The sequence below is a fragment of the Malus sylvestris genome, chromosome 6, assembly GCF_916048215.2.
Source record: "Malus sylvestris chromosome 6, drMalSylv7.2, whole genome shotgun sequence".
Lineage (NCBI taxonomy): Eukaryota > Viridiplantae > Streptophyta > Magnoliopsida > Rosales > Rosaceae > Malus > Malus sylvestris.
In genome coordinates, this window is record NC_062265.1 from 2,241,874 (window position 1) to 2,255,706 (window position 13,833).

Consider the following 13,833-nt stretch of genomic DNA (forward strand, 5'->3'; position numbering starts at 1 on the left):
TATAAGGCTTACAAGATCCACTCCCCTGGGCGATGTGGGATGTTACAATCCATCCCCCCTTAGGGGCCGGACGTCCTCGTCGGCACACTTCCGTCCAAGGATTGGCTCTGATACCAAATTGTCACATCCCGGCCCGAGCCCCCACCACATCTCAGGCTCGACTCCACTGTAGCACTATATTGTCCGCTTTGGACCTCGACCATGCCCTCACGGTTTTGTTTCTGGGAACTCACACGAGAACTTCCTAGTGGATCACCCATCATGGGATTGCTCTTGCGTGAACTCGCTTAACTTCGAAGTTCCGACAAAACTCGAAGTTAGTAAGTTCCCAAAAGGCCTCATGCTAGGTAGAGATGAGAATATACATATAGGGCTTACATGATCCACTCCCCTGGGCGATGTGGGATGTTACAAAATAGGCCTCTAATAAAAAAGAAATTTGTCACTTGAAAGACTTCACTTTTTCTTGAACACCTCCAAACAAAGTCCTTTGAGAGTGAAATACTGCTCATAATGCTTGAACCACACCAATTAATATCTTTATATGCATGACATAAGCACATGGAGCAAAAGAAAATCTATTGTACTGCTATATGTAGAAATACACATTTAATCTCAAGTATGAAAAGTGACACTGAAAGAAAACCTAATCATTGTCATACAAACCTAAATCCCAAATTATGCCTTCACAGTTTTATTGTTTTACACTCATACATGTATCAAATGACCAAAATATACACAAATTATGCCTTTACAGTTTTACTATTTCCTATAACCTGCATAAAAATCATATACTTGCGAGTAGATAAATTAATGAGTCTCTAACATTTCACGCATGAAGAATTGATACGACAAGTAGAAGATTAGATATTCGATCAGTGGATATGGTTATCAATTATGATATCCCCAAAAACTCTAAGGTAAGACTCACTGTTTATGACCTAGTGGCTTGCTGTTATCAATTTACATCAAAGTTAGCCATTTATCTAGTTTTTGGGTCTTAATATATTACAAATTCAACATCAACAGAAGCACCAACAAATTTCAATTTTTTTCACTTCTTTTTGTTCTATTTTCTTCAATCCAATCAACTTTCTTGGGAATTAAAACAAAATGAGAGAAAGAGAGAGTTCCCAACCTATCTCAACTTTGCCTTTGGAAAGTAGGCCTTGGGAACGGATAAAGTGCCCAACCAAGATACTCTAGCTAGTCAAAGGAGATGGATTCGGTTCGTAAGTTAAGAGCTAGTCAAAACAAAATGTTAACTTAGAAATTGATAAAGACTTTAATAATAAAATTAAGGGTAAAAGACTATTTACTACCCTCATGTTTCGTGGTTTTCAACATTTAGTACATCAAGTTTTTTTCATCTCAGATTCATACTTGAAGTGTAAATTTTGGGACAGTCTCATACATCCGTTAGTCAAACTGTTAAATCTGCCGTTAATTATGACGTGGCGCCCATGTGGACAATGACTGGGCGCCACGTTTTTTTGTTTTTCTTCCTCCTTCTTCTTCTTCCTTCCTCTTTCTTCCTTCCCCTTCTTCCCCTTCTTCCTTTTTCTTCCTTCCTCTTCTTCTTCTTCTTCCTCCGAATCTACCCAGATTTAGTTTTTTTTTTCTTTTTTTTTCTTCTTTCTTCTTCTTCTTCCTCCTTCTTCCTTCTTGTTCTTATTCTTCCTCCGACTGCAACTTTTTTTTCTTCTTCTTCCTTTTTCCCATTCTTCTCATTCTTCCTTCCTCCTTCTTCCTTCCCCTTCTTCTCCTTCTTCCTTCTTCTTCCTTCTCCTTCTCCTTCTTCTTCTTCTTCCTCCAAATATGGGGAAGTTTTTCTTTTTCTTTTTCTTTTTTTTTTCTTCTTCTTCCCCCTTCTTCCTTCCTCTTCTTCTTCTTCTTCCTCTGAATCTGCCCAGATTCAGTTTTTTTTTTCTTCTTTCTTCTTCTTCCTCTTCTTCTTCCTCTTTCTTCTTCAACTTTCTTTTTTCATTCTTCCTCCTTCTTCCCCTTCTTCTCCTTCTTCTTCATCTTCCTCAAAAAAAAAAAAAAATCCTTCATCTTCCCCAAATTCGGAGGAATAAGAAGAAGAAGAAGGAAGAAGGGGAAAGAAGAAAGAGGAAGGAAGAAGGAGAGGAGAGGAAGAAGAAGGAAGAAGGAGGAAGGAAGAAGGAGAAGAAGGAGGAAGAAAAAAAAAAGTTGCAGTCAGAGGAAGAAGAAGAAGAAGGAGGAGGAAGAAGGAGGAAGAAGGAAAAAAAAAACTGAATTTGGGCAGATTCGGAGGAAGAAGAAGAAGAAGAAGAGGAAGGAAGAAGGAGGAAGGAGAATGAAGAAGGAGGAAGAAGAAGGAAAAAAAAAACTTCCCCAAATCGGAAGAAGAAGAAGAAGAAGGAAGAAGAAGGAAGAAGGGGAAGGAAGGAGGAAGGAAGAAGAAGAAGGAAGGAAAAAAAAAGTTGCAGTTGGAGGAAGAAGAACAAGAAAAAGAAGAAGAAGGAAGAAGAAGAAGAAGAAGGAAGAAGAAGAAGGAAGAAGAAATAAGGGGAAAAAAAACGTGGATGACACATGACGCCCAGTCATTGTCCACATGAGTGTCATGTCACAATTAACGGCAGATTTAACAATTTGACTAACGGATGTATGAGACTGTCCCAAAATTTACACTTTAGGTATGAATCTGAGACGAAAAAAATTTGATGTACTAAATGTTGAAAATCACAAAACATGAGGGTAGCAAACAGTCTTTTATCCTAAAATTAAGTATAAACTTTTCCACTCATTACTGCTGCATTTGCAACCTCTTCGTTTAAAAATTCACCAAAGACTTGAATGCTACCTGAAAAATAGTAAAAAGAAATAGAATAAATAAGTGAATATAAATCATACCAAAGGAACTTAATCAAATTATCATTTTTATCCAATAGTACAAACTAAACAAAGTACTACACTACTACTACAACAGACTCACAGAGTACTAGGCTATGCCCAGTGTTATTCTACTACTAGTACTACTACTACAACAACATACTCATAGATTATTTGGATTTTCAAAACAAATTATTTGGATTGCAGTATCAATGTAAGTCTATTACATCTCAATCTCCTTTGCAAAAGTAGAACCTTGCTGAGTACCCGATTTGATCTTGAGGTCCGGGACATGCATACAAAGAAACCCAAGTCACTCTGCAATCCTAATCAAATCATACAGACAGAGAGCAAAATTAACAAATCCCCAACACCATAATTAAAACTCTTTTAGAGGAAACTGAATTGGAATAGTCTAGATTAATATTAATCTAAATTTTTAAAAATACTTGGTGCCTTAGATTTGATAATTCATTGGGCGCCATTACTTACAGCTCTAGATTTGGGAAGGAATCCATTCCAGCATACCTATCAAAAATTGTTTCACTCAATAAAAAAATATTAGGTAACCCAAATGTTGTTCAAATGCATTTATAAGTTTATAACTTACAAAAAAAACATTATAACAAGAAAAAAAAAGTGCTGATACATTTCCTACAATACACTTAAAGGTGGGATATTAACACTTATTTAAGTTATTAAATCACTTAACCTGTATATATTTGTCACTGCACTTGGAAATATAGGTGGTGATCTAACAAATAGCATGATCGACCTGCAATGGACATAAATGGATTCACAAAAGTTATTTGCTACCCAGGCTATTTGGATCCTTGGACCATTTTTTCCATATTAGTGGACCTAATCGTACACGAAGAGACCATTCCTAAACCCAAAATACTAAATTCCTCACATGAGCTAATAAAAGTGTTGTGATACTGCATATGACTGATGCTGCATATGGAGTCTACTACCAAGGTGACCCCTAGGGTAAATCTCTAGGGTAAGACTCATTGTAATCTTTAGAGTAAGGGTATGTAAATCACCTTTCCCGTAATTTAAGGGAGGAGACTGATTGAGGTAATGTCTTAGGTAGGCAACATGCCTTCTTCTTTCTTGTCAGCTGCTTGCTGCAGCCATCCTTCCCATCTCTTTTCCCTCTCTCTTCTCATATATACCCGGACTCACTCTTGTACAAACATACATGAAATATACATTGAAACTTTAAACTAGAAAATCTATAAAAAGGGTTAGAAGTCAAGCAACCAAGTACCAACTTGTAATTGAAAATTAATATAAAAAAAATGAATTAACCAAACATTCAGAAAGATCCAAATGTAGAAGCCCAAAAACACAAAAAAGACAAAAAATATTGAATTGTATTACAAACTATGGATTAGATAGTGATCCCAAAAACCAAAGGTAACCAATAAGCACAAGTTCCATCATTAGTAAAAACCGATCGATTCATTGATTTTCATATGAGTGATACAAGTATTGGTATACATAGGCAACATGAGGAGATAAGTCTTCTCCAGGACGTGTAAGATTACAATGCAGAGCAACTAAAAGATGAACATTACAATTGAGAGCATTAATATTTTTCTAATTTTTAAAACTACTCAAGTACAAAGCACTCACTGCTTTGGATTCAAAGAGAACCTCACACAATAAAATCGCTTCTCCAGAAAACATAAATGATAGCTCTTGGAATTGACTGCAGAGTATAAAGTGGTAGCTTAAACAATTATGTATGGTTCAATTTCAAAGCATCTACGAAGCCTAAAATTACTAAACCTTCTTTTCTTTTTAACTTGTATAAGCAACAAGCCAGAAAGATTTTACCTTTAAACATCAAGAAAAACATAAGCATCCCAGAAAAATAATTTCATCCTACAAATTCACAACAAAAAGAAAAATACTGAAAAATAAAAAGCAAATAGAAAACTGATTAAAAAAATCCTCCATATGTAATAATAAATCAATTTAAAGAATCCCCAATCACAGAATAATAAAGCCAGGCACAAATACATATAGATTTAGAAAAATCAAACTCAAATTGGAGGCTGCAGAGTGCGAATGTGCAGGTGGAGGGGCTACTGGAGAAAAGTACATGTAAATTCAAAACCAAATTGGTATAAAAATAAAATAAAAATTTGAAAAAAAAAAGCTTAAACCTTAGAACATTGGGAGAAAAACGACGGTCTCGTGTGTCTGGCGGTATGAATCTCCTGGGTTCTTGAATTTTCGATGGTGGACAGTAAGCGACGCGAAGATGAGGCCATGGACCGCGACAAAGCGATGGAGAGAGGAGTTTGTTATTTGGGTAAATAAATATGGGTATCCTATTGGGTCACGATGGTGTGAAAGAAACGAGCAATCTGAAAGGTAGAGAGAAAGAAAAGGGAAAGTGAAGTGGAATGGTCTAGAATTTCACTTGTTTGATATTTCATTCTGGCGCTATAATTTCCCGCGCATTTTTTGTTAGGTGCAGAGTGGGAAAGTTTAGGCGCAAAGCTAGAAACTATTATTTACGACGTATCATTCGTGCCATAAAAGGTAGGGACCCAAATATATAAAAAATTCACTTTACGACCTAACGTAATGCCTTTAAAGTAGGGGTGGGCGCGGTGCGGTTTGGTGCGGTTTTGAGTGAAACCACAACCGAAACCGAAACATTTTGCGGTGCGGTGCGGTTTTGAAGCCAAAACCGAAATGAAACCAAACCGTTTGGTTCGGTGCGGTGCGGTTTCAAACGGTTTCGATTTGGTTTTTGAAAAAAAAAATGTACAATTTAAAATATACACCTATTTATGCATAAGACGGTCTTATTTTCCTCATATATTAATTAATAAATATGCAGTAAAATTGCAGCAAAAAAGAGTCAAAACTGCAAAAAAAAAAAATGCAGCAAAACTGCATAAAAAACAGCACCAAAACAGCATCAAAACGCACCAAAACTGCACAAAAAAAATGCAGCAAAACTGCATAAAAAACAGCACTAAAACCGCACAAAACTGCACCAAAACTGCACAAAATTGCACCAAAAAATAATGCAGCAAAACTGCATAAAAAAACAGCACCAAACCTATAAGTTATAACCTAGTTGAAAAGTTGAAAATATAAGTTATATAACATTTATTTATTATATGGTGCGGTTTCGGTTTCGGTGCGGTTTTGAAAACCCAAAACCGAAACCAAACCGTTTTGTGTGTCGCGGTTCGGTTTTGAAACCGAAACCGTTTCAAAATCGCAAAACCAAACCGTTTGGTGCGGTTTGATTCGATTCGTGTTTCGGTTTTGGTTTTGGTTTTCGGTTCCAAGTGCCCACCCCTACTTTAAAGAGAAGAAAAATGTGTCGTATAAATTGTCAAATACGACAAACAACGGTTACGCTGTAAATATTTTTATTTAACGACTTGCACAAAAGTGATGCCGTGAATGCTAGATTATGTGCAAGTATTACAACATGAACTTTAATAATATCATTTAAGGTATGCCAGTACTGTACGCCATATATTTCAAGTCGTAAAAGACCCAAATTGTTCTAGTGACTGGTGCATTATCATTAAATGCAGAAAGTGTATCACACTCTAATTTACCATCATTATCTCTTTTTCTAAAGAATGAATCGATATTTCTTAACCTCTTCATTGGACAGACGGTTGGACCTAACAAATTGGACAACAATAATGCAATTGTATATGACAAATTATCTATCTAACAAATCTATCAGGAAAATAATATTATAATTAAAAATTAAAATTTCAAGTACGAATTCTTAAAATTTAAACAATAAACAAATAAACATGATCAAGAATTAAGAATAAAATGGTAAAAAAACTTACCAATTGATGAGAAAACTAGTTGGCTTTCACACTTGCATTCTCCGACACTACTACAAAACTACCTAGTAGTGTCATTTTAAAAAACGACAAGAAAAGACCATTTATGTCGGATATTAGCAAAAATCCGATAGAAATTCATGTAATGGTGGATAAAAGAACTGACAGCATTGCTTGCAGCACGAAAAGGCTTTTGTTGTCGGCTAGTTCCCTTAAACCATCAAGAAAATGCAAAGTGCTTTAAAATAAAAAATGGACAATAGTGTCGGATAAAAAAACTTTAGCATCGGATACAAGCGACATTGAAACTCCCGTTGGATACAGGTGACATTAAATACTGAGATAGACTGTCGAATAAAGCATGGTTTGTGTCACCCCTAACCGACAACACCAATCATTAATAAAAAATATATAAAAAAACATATTTCAATTTTGAATAAATAAAATAAACAAATATTGTGTCACTCATAACAGACACCATTAAATAAAATAACAATTATTTTGCATAAGATAAATCAATTTTTTGTGGCCCCTAACCGACAGAAACACAATTAATAAATTAAAAAAAAGTATACACCATATGCATATAAATTAATAATTAATTAATTAATTAATAACTAAAATAATATTAATAATAATAGAAAACACTAATAATTATCAGCCATAACAAATTAACACTAAATCCACCATTACACAATATACATAATTATCCGCCATAACAAATTAACTCTAAATCCACCATTGCACAATATACAAAATTATCCGCCATAATATATATTCATATATAAAAGTTCGTTAATTATGTTTATAATCTTTTACTAATTATACAATTTGTAAGAAAAAGAAAAAAAATATACCTACATTCAACTTCCTTTTCATCTTCCTTAATCAAGCACCAATCCTTCCTCAAAGGAATATTTTGAGGATCGTTGGCCTCAAAAGCAATAAACTTCGAAAAATGGCCACTATTCGAATTTATGCATTTTCCGGTGGAATCAAATAAACATTTTTGTCTTCCTATCCATTTTGGGATTCCACAGCTCCGAGTTCTCTGTTGAGGCATTGCTCCTTGTCAATAACAAAAAAAAAAAACATTTGTGATTCATATTTAGAAAAACAAAACCTACATAAAAGCTCTAAACAAAGACCAATTTTCAATTTATGCATAATATTTCATAATGTATCTCAAGTCAAGATTCAAACTACAAACTCAATTTAATAACATAATCAAAATTTAAAACACAAACTGAACGTAATACAAAAAATTTAAAATGTACTGGTTTCGAAATGTTGCTCCTCGAATTGTGCATCCATGGTGATTGAAACAAGAAGGAGAATGGGAGAAGAGAGGGAGAAGGAAAGAAGAATGAGAGGAGAAGGAAAGGGGGAAGGAATGCAACATGAAAGAGAAGAAATTGAGGAAAGGGGGAAGGAATGCAACATGAAAGAGAAGAAATTGGGGAAAGGCAGCGACACAAGGAAGAGGGAAAAGGGTTTTATTATGTAGAATTACTAGTATTGTCGGTTAAAACCGACAACAATCTTTTTCGTGTAAAGAATACAAAAAAATTATCCGATACACTTTCCTCTTGCTGTCGGATAAAACCAGCATCACTCTTTCCTGTGTAAAGAATGGCGAGAAATATCCCGCCCAAAATTCCCTCCCAAAATTTTGTCACAATTTAAAAAATAAAATAATAATTGTTTGGTTTAATATAATACATATTAAATATAATACGTTTTTAAAAAATAAATAAATAATTGTTTGGTTTAATAGATAATAGATAATAACCCATGTAAAATATACTTTAAAGAAACAAAAAGATAATTGTACAATGAAAATGTCATCACACAAACTAAATATTATCTAATCAATACTTCAAAAACATACATAAAAATTTAGCACAAATTACTTTTCCCACTTCAAAATGTGGGCACAAATTTAACAGAGATATGCATTCTACGAAACTAGTTTCAACGATCTGACAGTCAAACTTGTTTGTCTATACTACAAGATCGCATACATCAAAATCGCAAAAAAAAAAAAAAAAATCAGAGATTAGGTAGCGGAACAAAAAATTTTGACGATTATAAATGAAAAATCACGATTTAATAGTTATTTTAGCTCATATTTTGATGATTTTTTACAGCTACACTCCACGACCCTATAAGAATGCAATGAATGAATTCGATCTTCAATTTAAAATATTTACACTAGTGGATACCACAAAATCTTAGTTTATACTTAATGGAAGTATAACATTAACTCTAAGTGCTTGTTTAATCTACTGTTTTTACACGATACACATTCTATGAAACCTATTTCAACGATCCAACTGTCAAACTTATTTGTAAACACTCTGAGATCACATACGTAATAAATCCCAACAAACAAACATTCAGAGATTAGGAAACCTGATAAAAAAAATTGACAGTTATAAAAAAAATCACATTTTAACAATTATTTTAGCTCTAATTTTAATGATTTTTTACAGCTACCTTCCTCGGCCCTGTAAGAATACAATGAATGAAATCGATCTTCAATTTAAAATATTGCACTAGTGGATACCACAAAATATTATGTTGTACTTATTAGAAGTATAAAATAAACTTTTAAGTATTTGTTAAATCTATCAATTTGATGGGATATGCATTCTACGAAACTAGTTTCAGAGATCCAACTGTCAAACATGTTTGTATATACTCCTAGATAGCATACGTAAAAAAATTGCAAAAAAAAAAAAAAGAAAAAAAAAGACATTCAGAGATAACGAAACAAAAGTTTTTGACGGTTATAAGCGAAAAATCACAATTTAACGGTTATTTTAGCTCTGATTGATGATTTTTTACAGTTACACTCCTCAACCTATAAGAATGTAATGAACGAATTTTATCTTCAATTTGAAATATTTACACTAGTGGATAGCACAAAATTTTATTTTATACTTAATGGAATTGTAACATTAACTCTAACTGTTTATGTAATCTACCCTTTTGACGCTACACACTCTATGAATCTTTTTTCAACGATCCAACTATCAACTTGTTTGTGCACACTCTGAGATCGAATACGTAAATAATCACAAAAAACAAACATTCAAATATTAGGTAACGGGACAAAAAATTTCGACAGTTATAAACGAAAAATCACAATTTAATGATTATTTTAGCTTTGATTTTGATGATTTTTTACAGCTACACTTCTCGACTTTGTAAGAATACAGTGAATGAATTCGATCTTCAATTTAAAATATTGCACTAGAGATACCACAAAATTTTATGTTGTACTTATTGGAAGTGTAAAATAAACTCTTTTAGTCAATTTGATGGGATATGCATTCTATGAAACTAATTTCAACGATCCAACTGTCAAACATGTTTGTATATAATCCGAGATTGCATACGTAAAAATCGCAAAAAACAAATATTAAGAGATTAGGTAATGGAACAAAAAAATTCAACGGTTATAAACAAAAAATCACAATTTAACGGTTATTTTAACTCCGATTTTATGACTTTTAACAGCTACACTCCTCGACCCCTGTAAAAATACAATGAATGAATTCGATTTTCAATTTAAAATATTGCACTAGTGGATACCACAGAATCTTATGTTGTACTTATTGGAAGTATATAATTGCTCTTAAGTATTTGTTAAATCTATCAATTTGATGAGAAATGCATTATATGAAACTAGTTTCAGTGAACCAATTGTCAAACATGTTTGTATATATTCCTAGATAGCATGCGTAAAAATTTGCAATAAAACAAAAAGAAAGACATTCAAAGATTAGGTAACAAAACAAAAGTTTTCGATGGTTATAAACAAAAAATCACAATTTAACAGTTATTTCAGCTCTGATTTTGATGATTTTTTATAGCTACACTCCTCGATCCTATAAGAATATAAGAAACGAATTCGATCTTCAATTTGAAATATTTACACTAGTGGATAGCACAAAATTTTATTTTATACTTAATGGAAGCATAACATTAACTTTTAAGTGTTTGCTTAATCTATTCTTGTGATGTGACACGCACTCTATGAAACTTTTTTCAACGATCTAACCGTCAAACTTGGTTGTACACACTCTGAGATCAAATACCTAAAAATTCGCAAAAAACAAACATTCAGATATTAGGTAACGGAACAAAAAAATTTGACGGTTATAAACAAAAAGTTACAATTTAACAGTTATTTTAGCTCCAATTTTGATGATTTTTTTACAGCTACACTCCTCGAACTTGTAAGAATATAATGAATGAATTTGTTCTTCAATTTAAAATATTGCACTAGTGATACCACAAAATCTTATGTTATACTTATTGTAAGTATAAAATAAACTCTGAAGTATTTGTTAAATCTATCAATTTGATGGGATATGCATTCTATGAAACTAATTTCAACGATCCAACAGTCAAACATGTCTGCATATAGTCCGAGATTGCATACATAAAAAATCGCAAAAAACAAACATTCAGATATTAGATAATGGAACAAAAAAATTCAACGGTTATAAACGAAAGATCACAATTTAACAGTTATTTTAACTCTGATTTTGGAGATTTTTAACAGCTACACTCCTCAACCCTGTAAAAATAGAATGAATGAATTCGATCTTCAATTTAAAATATTGCACTAGTGAATACCACAAAATCTTACATTGTACTTATTGGAAGTATATAATAGCTCTTAAGTATTTGTTAAATCTATCAATTTGATGGGATATGCATTCTACGAAATTAGTTTCAACGATCCAACCATCAAACATGTCTATATATACTCCAAGATAGCATGCGTAAAAAATCGCAAAAAAAAAAAAAAAAAAAAAAAAACATTCAGAGATTAGGTAAAAGGGACCCAAAATTTTGACAGTTATATAAAAAGATCACGATTTAACGGTAAATTTAGCTCCAATTTTGATGATTTTTTATGGATACACTCCTCGACTCTATAAGAATACAATGAACAAAGTCGATCTTCAATTTAAAATATTTACATTAGTGACTACTTAATCTATTAAAATTACGTAGTTTTTTTTACGGCTTCTAGTTCCTCTCAAATACATATCACATCTGACAACAACTAACCACCCTAAAAAATAGAGAAATTACTGTCGACGACCACTTGTTGCCCTTGGGAATAAACAATTACTTCTGACCATTTAAACATGCTCTTGAAAAAAAATATAACTATAGTAAAAAGAAATTAAAAAAACAAAAGGTTATCAAAATTATGCTTATCTAATCGTGATTATTCATTAAATTAAGTTTTGTGTTGTGACATATGTTCTTATCAATATGTGATTGTGTAAATCCTAAGTAGAGATAAAATAGGAATCCTTTGGGATCTAGAAGATCTTTCCTAATAAACTTTGTATTACTTGGAGAGCAAGTTTCTCTCCTCCTAATTACTATAAATAAAGGCACAAGGACTGGGGAATTAACACACAATTCCTCAAACCTATTCTCCATTCTCTCTTCTTCTCTTTGCCGCACCTATCTATTAAATATAGGCCACAACACGTTATCAGCACGCTCTTCACGCTGTGCTTAGAAGAATTTAAAGGGAATTTATTCATCTTCAATCAGGGGAGTATTACGTTTCAATTATTTTTAATTGATTAAATTTTAATTTTATTGAATTCATATTCTTTTATTGATTCAATTTATTTTTCTTCTTATGTTGAACGTGATACAAGCTTGAAGATGAAAGCCGAAATTGAAGAAATAATTTTTCTGCATCAAACCAGTTCATTCATATCATCACGCAATCAAGTTCTTCTAAAACAACGGCTTTTAACTCGATATTTTTGAAGCCCTGATAGCATGAACATTCACCATGACGCATGACCCAACTTTACGTTTAACTTATTTTAGATTCTACATAAATTGTGTATGCCTCATAACCAAAATTGCTGCAATTATGTGAATTTGATATTTGCCATGAATTGAATCTTACATATGTACATGCATTGAAACTATTATTTGCATATGCATCAACGTAAATATGTGATTCATTGAATTATACATGCATATAATATAATTGAATTGGAAAAAGATTGGAATTGGGAACTAGGGTTCTGTTCGAACCCGTGTCTTTGCACCAAGCCACCATGCCCGCAAACTGCGATGGCCCACAACGTCCCTCAGCCAGGCCTGCAGCCTGCATCCAATTCCATACCCAAATCCGAGAGTCTGCAGCTCTCCTCTTCCCCAGAAAACCCACGGAGCCAGAAGCTCCGAGCCTCAAAAACTCAGCAAACTCGACACCCATCGATGGTGTCCTTGTTCTCGATCACGACATGGCTTGCAGCCATTGTCTCGAATCTTTGGTTCATGTCGTCGATGACTCGAAGTCGAGATTTTTTTAAGAATGTCGAGATTTTTTTTCAAATCTCCGTTCCTATTTGAGTTTTTGTCAACCCACATGCTTGCCTTGACCGTGGCAACGTTGTCTGACATGGCGCCGTCGATCAAAACCAGTGTTCTTCCCCGGCGACACACACCCAGCTCCGACTGGGATGTTTTTTTGCCTCAGACCCGAACCCATTAGGGTTTTTGCTGCATTCAGTCCAACACCAGCCCTTTGGGCTTTGGTGTTTTGTTCGAAAAATTTGCAATCTGGGCTCCTAGATTGCAGCCCATTATCACGGCCCGTAGAAATAAATAAAAGAAAAAAAAAATTTATGGCTCGCCTGCAGCGGCCCTGTGAAAAACAAAAGTTTTTTTTGTTTTGGCTGTCTAAAGCAGCCCAGCTTTTTTTTTCCCGTGGGCCTGCAGCCCCACCCGAGACCCTAGCCCACTTTTGGGCCTAGGTCACACGGCACCCATTTTATTAAGCGACCCCGTGGACTTATTTTTTTTGGGCTCCCGAATTTTATTCGCCTAATTATTTTAGGCCCAATGGGTTTTATATTTTTTCACCCACATTTTAATTTGGCCCGAAGTCCAAATAAATTAATTCAATTATAATTGTAAACCTAAAGTTATATTTTTGCACATACTTGTTGCATATTTGCTTGCATATATATTTGTGTTTGCCTGCAGATATTATGAACTTAAAATTCATACTTCCGAACCCGAAGTTTCGGAAAAGTGCCATATGAACCTGAAGTTTCTTAATGCGCAA

At 33.5% G+C, this 13,833-nt stretch overlaps 1 pseudogene; it reads right to left on the reverse strand.

Moving 5' to 3' along the window:
- LOC126626784 (pectinesterase 2-like) overlaps nt 1-12,978 on the reverse strand; it is a 28,084-nt pseudogene extending 15,106 nt beyond the window's left edge.
- Between the last annotated feature and the right edge of the window lie 855 nt (nt 12,979-13,833).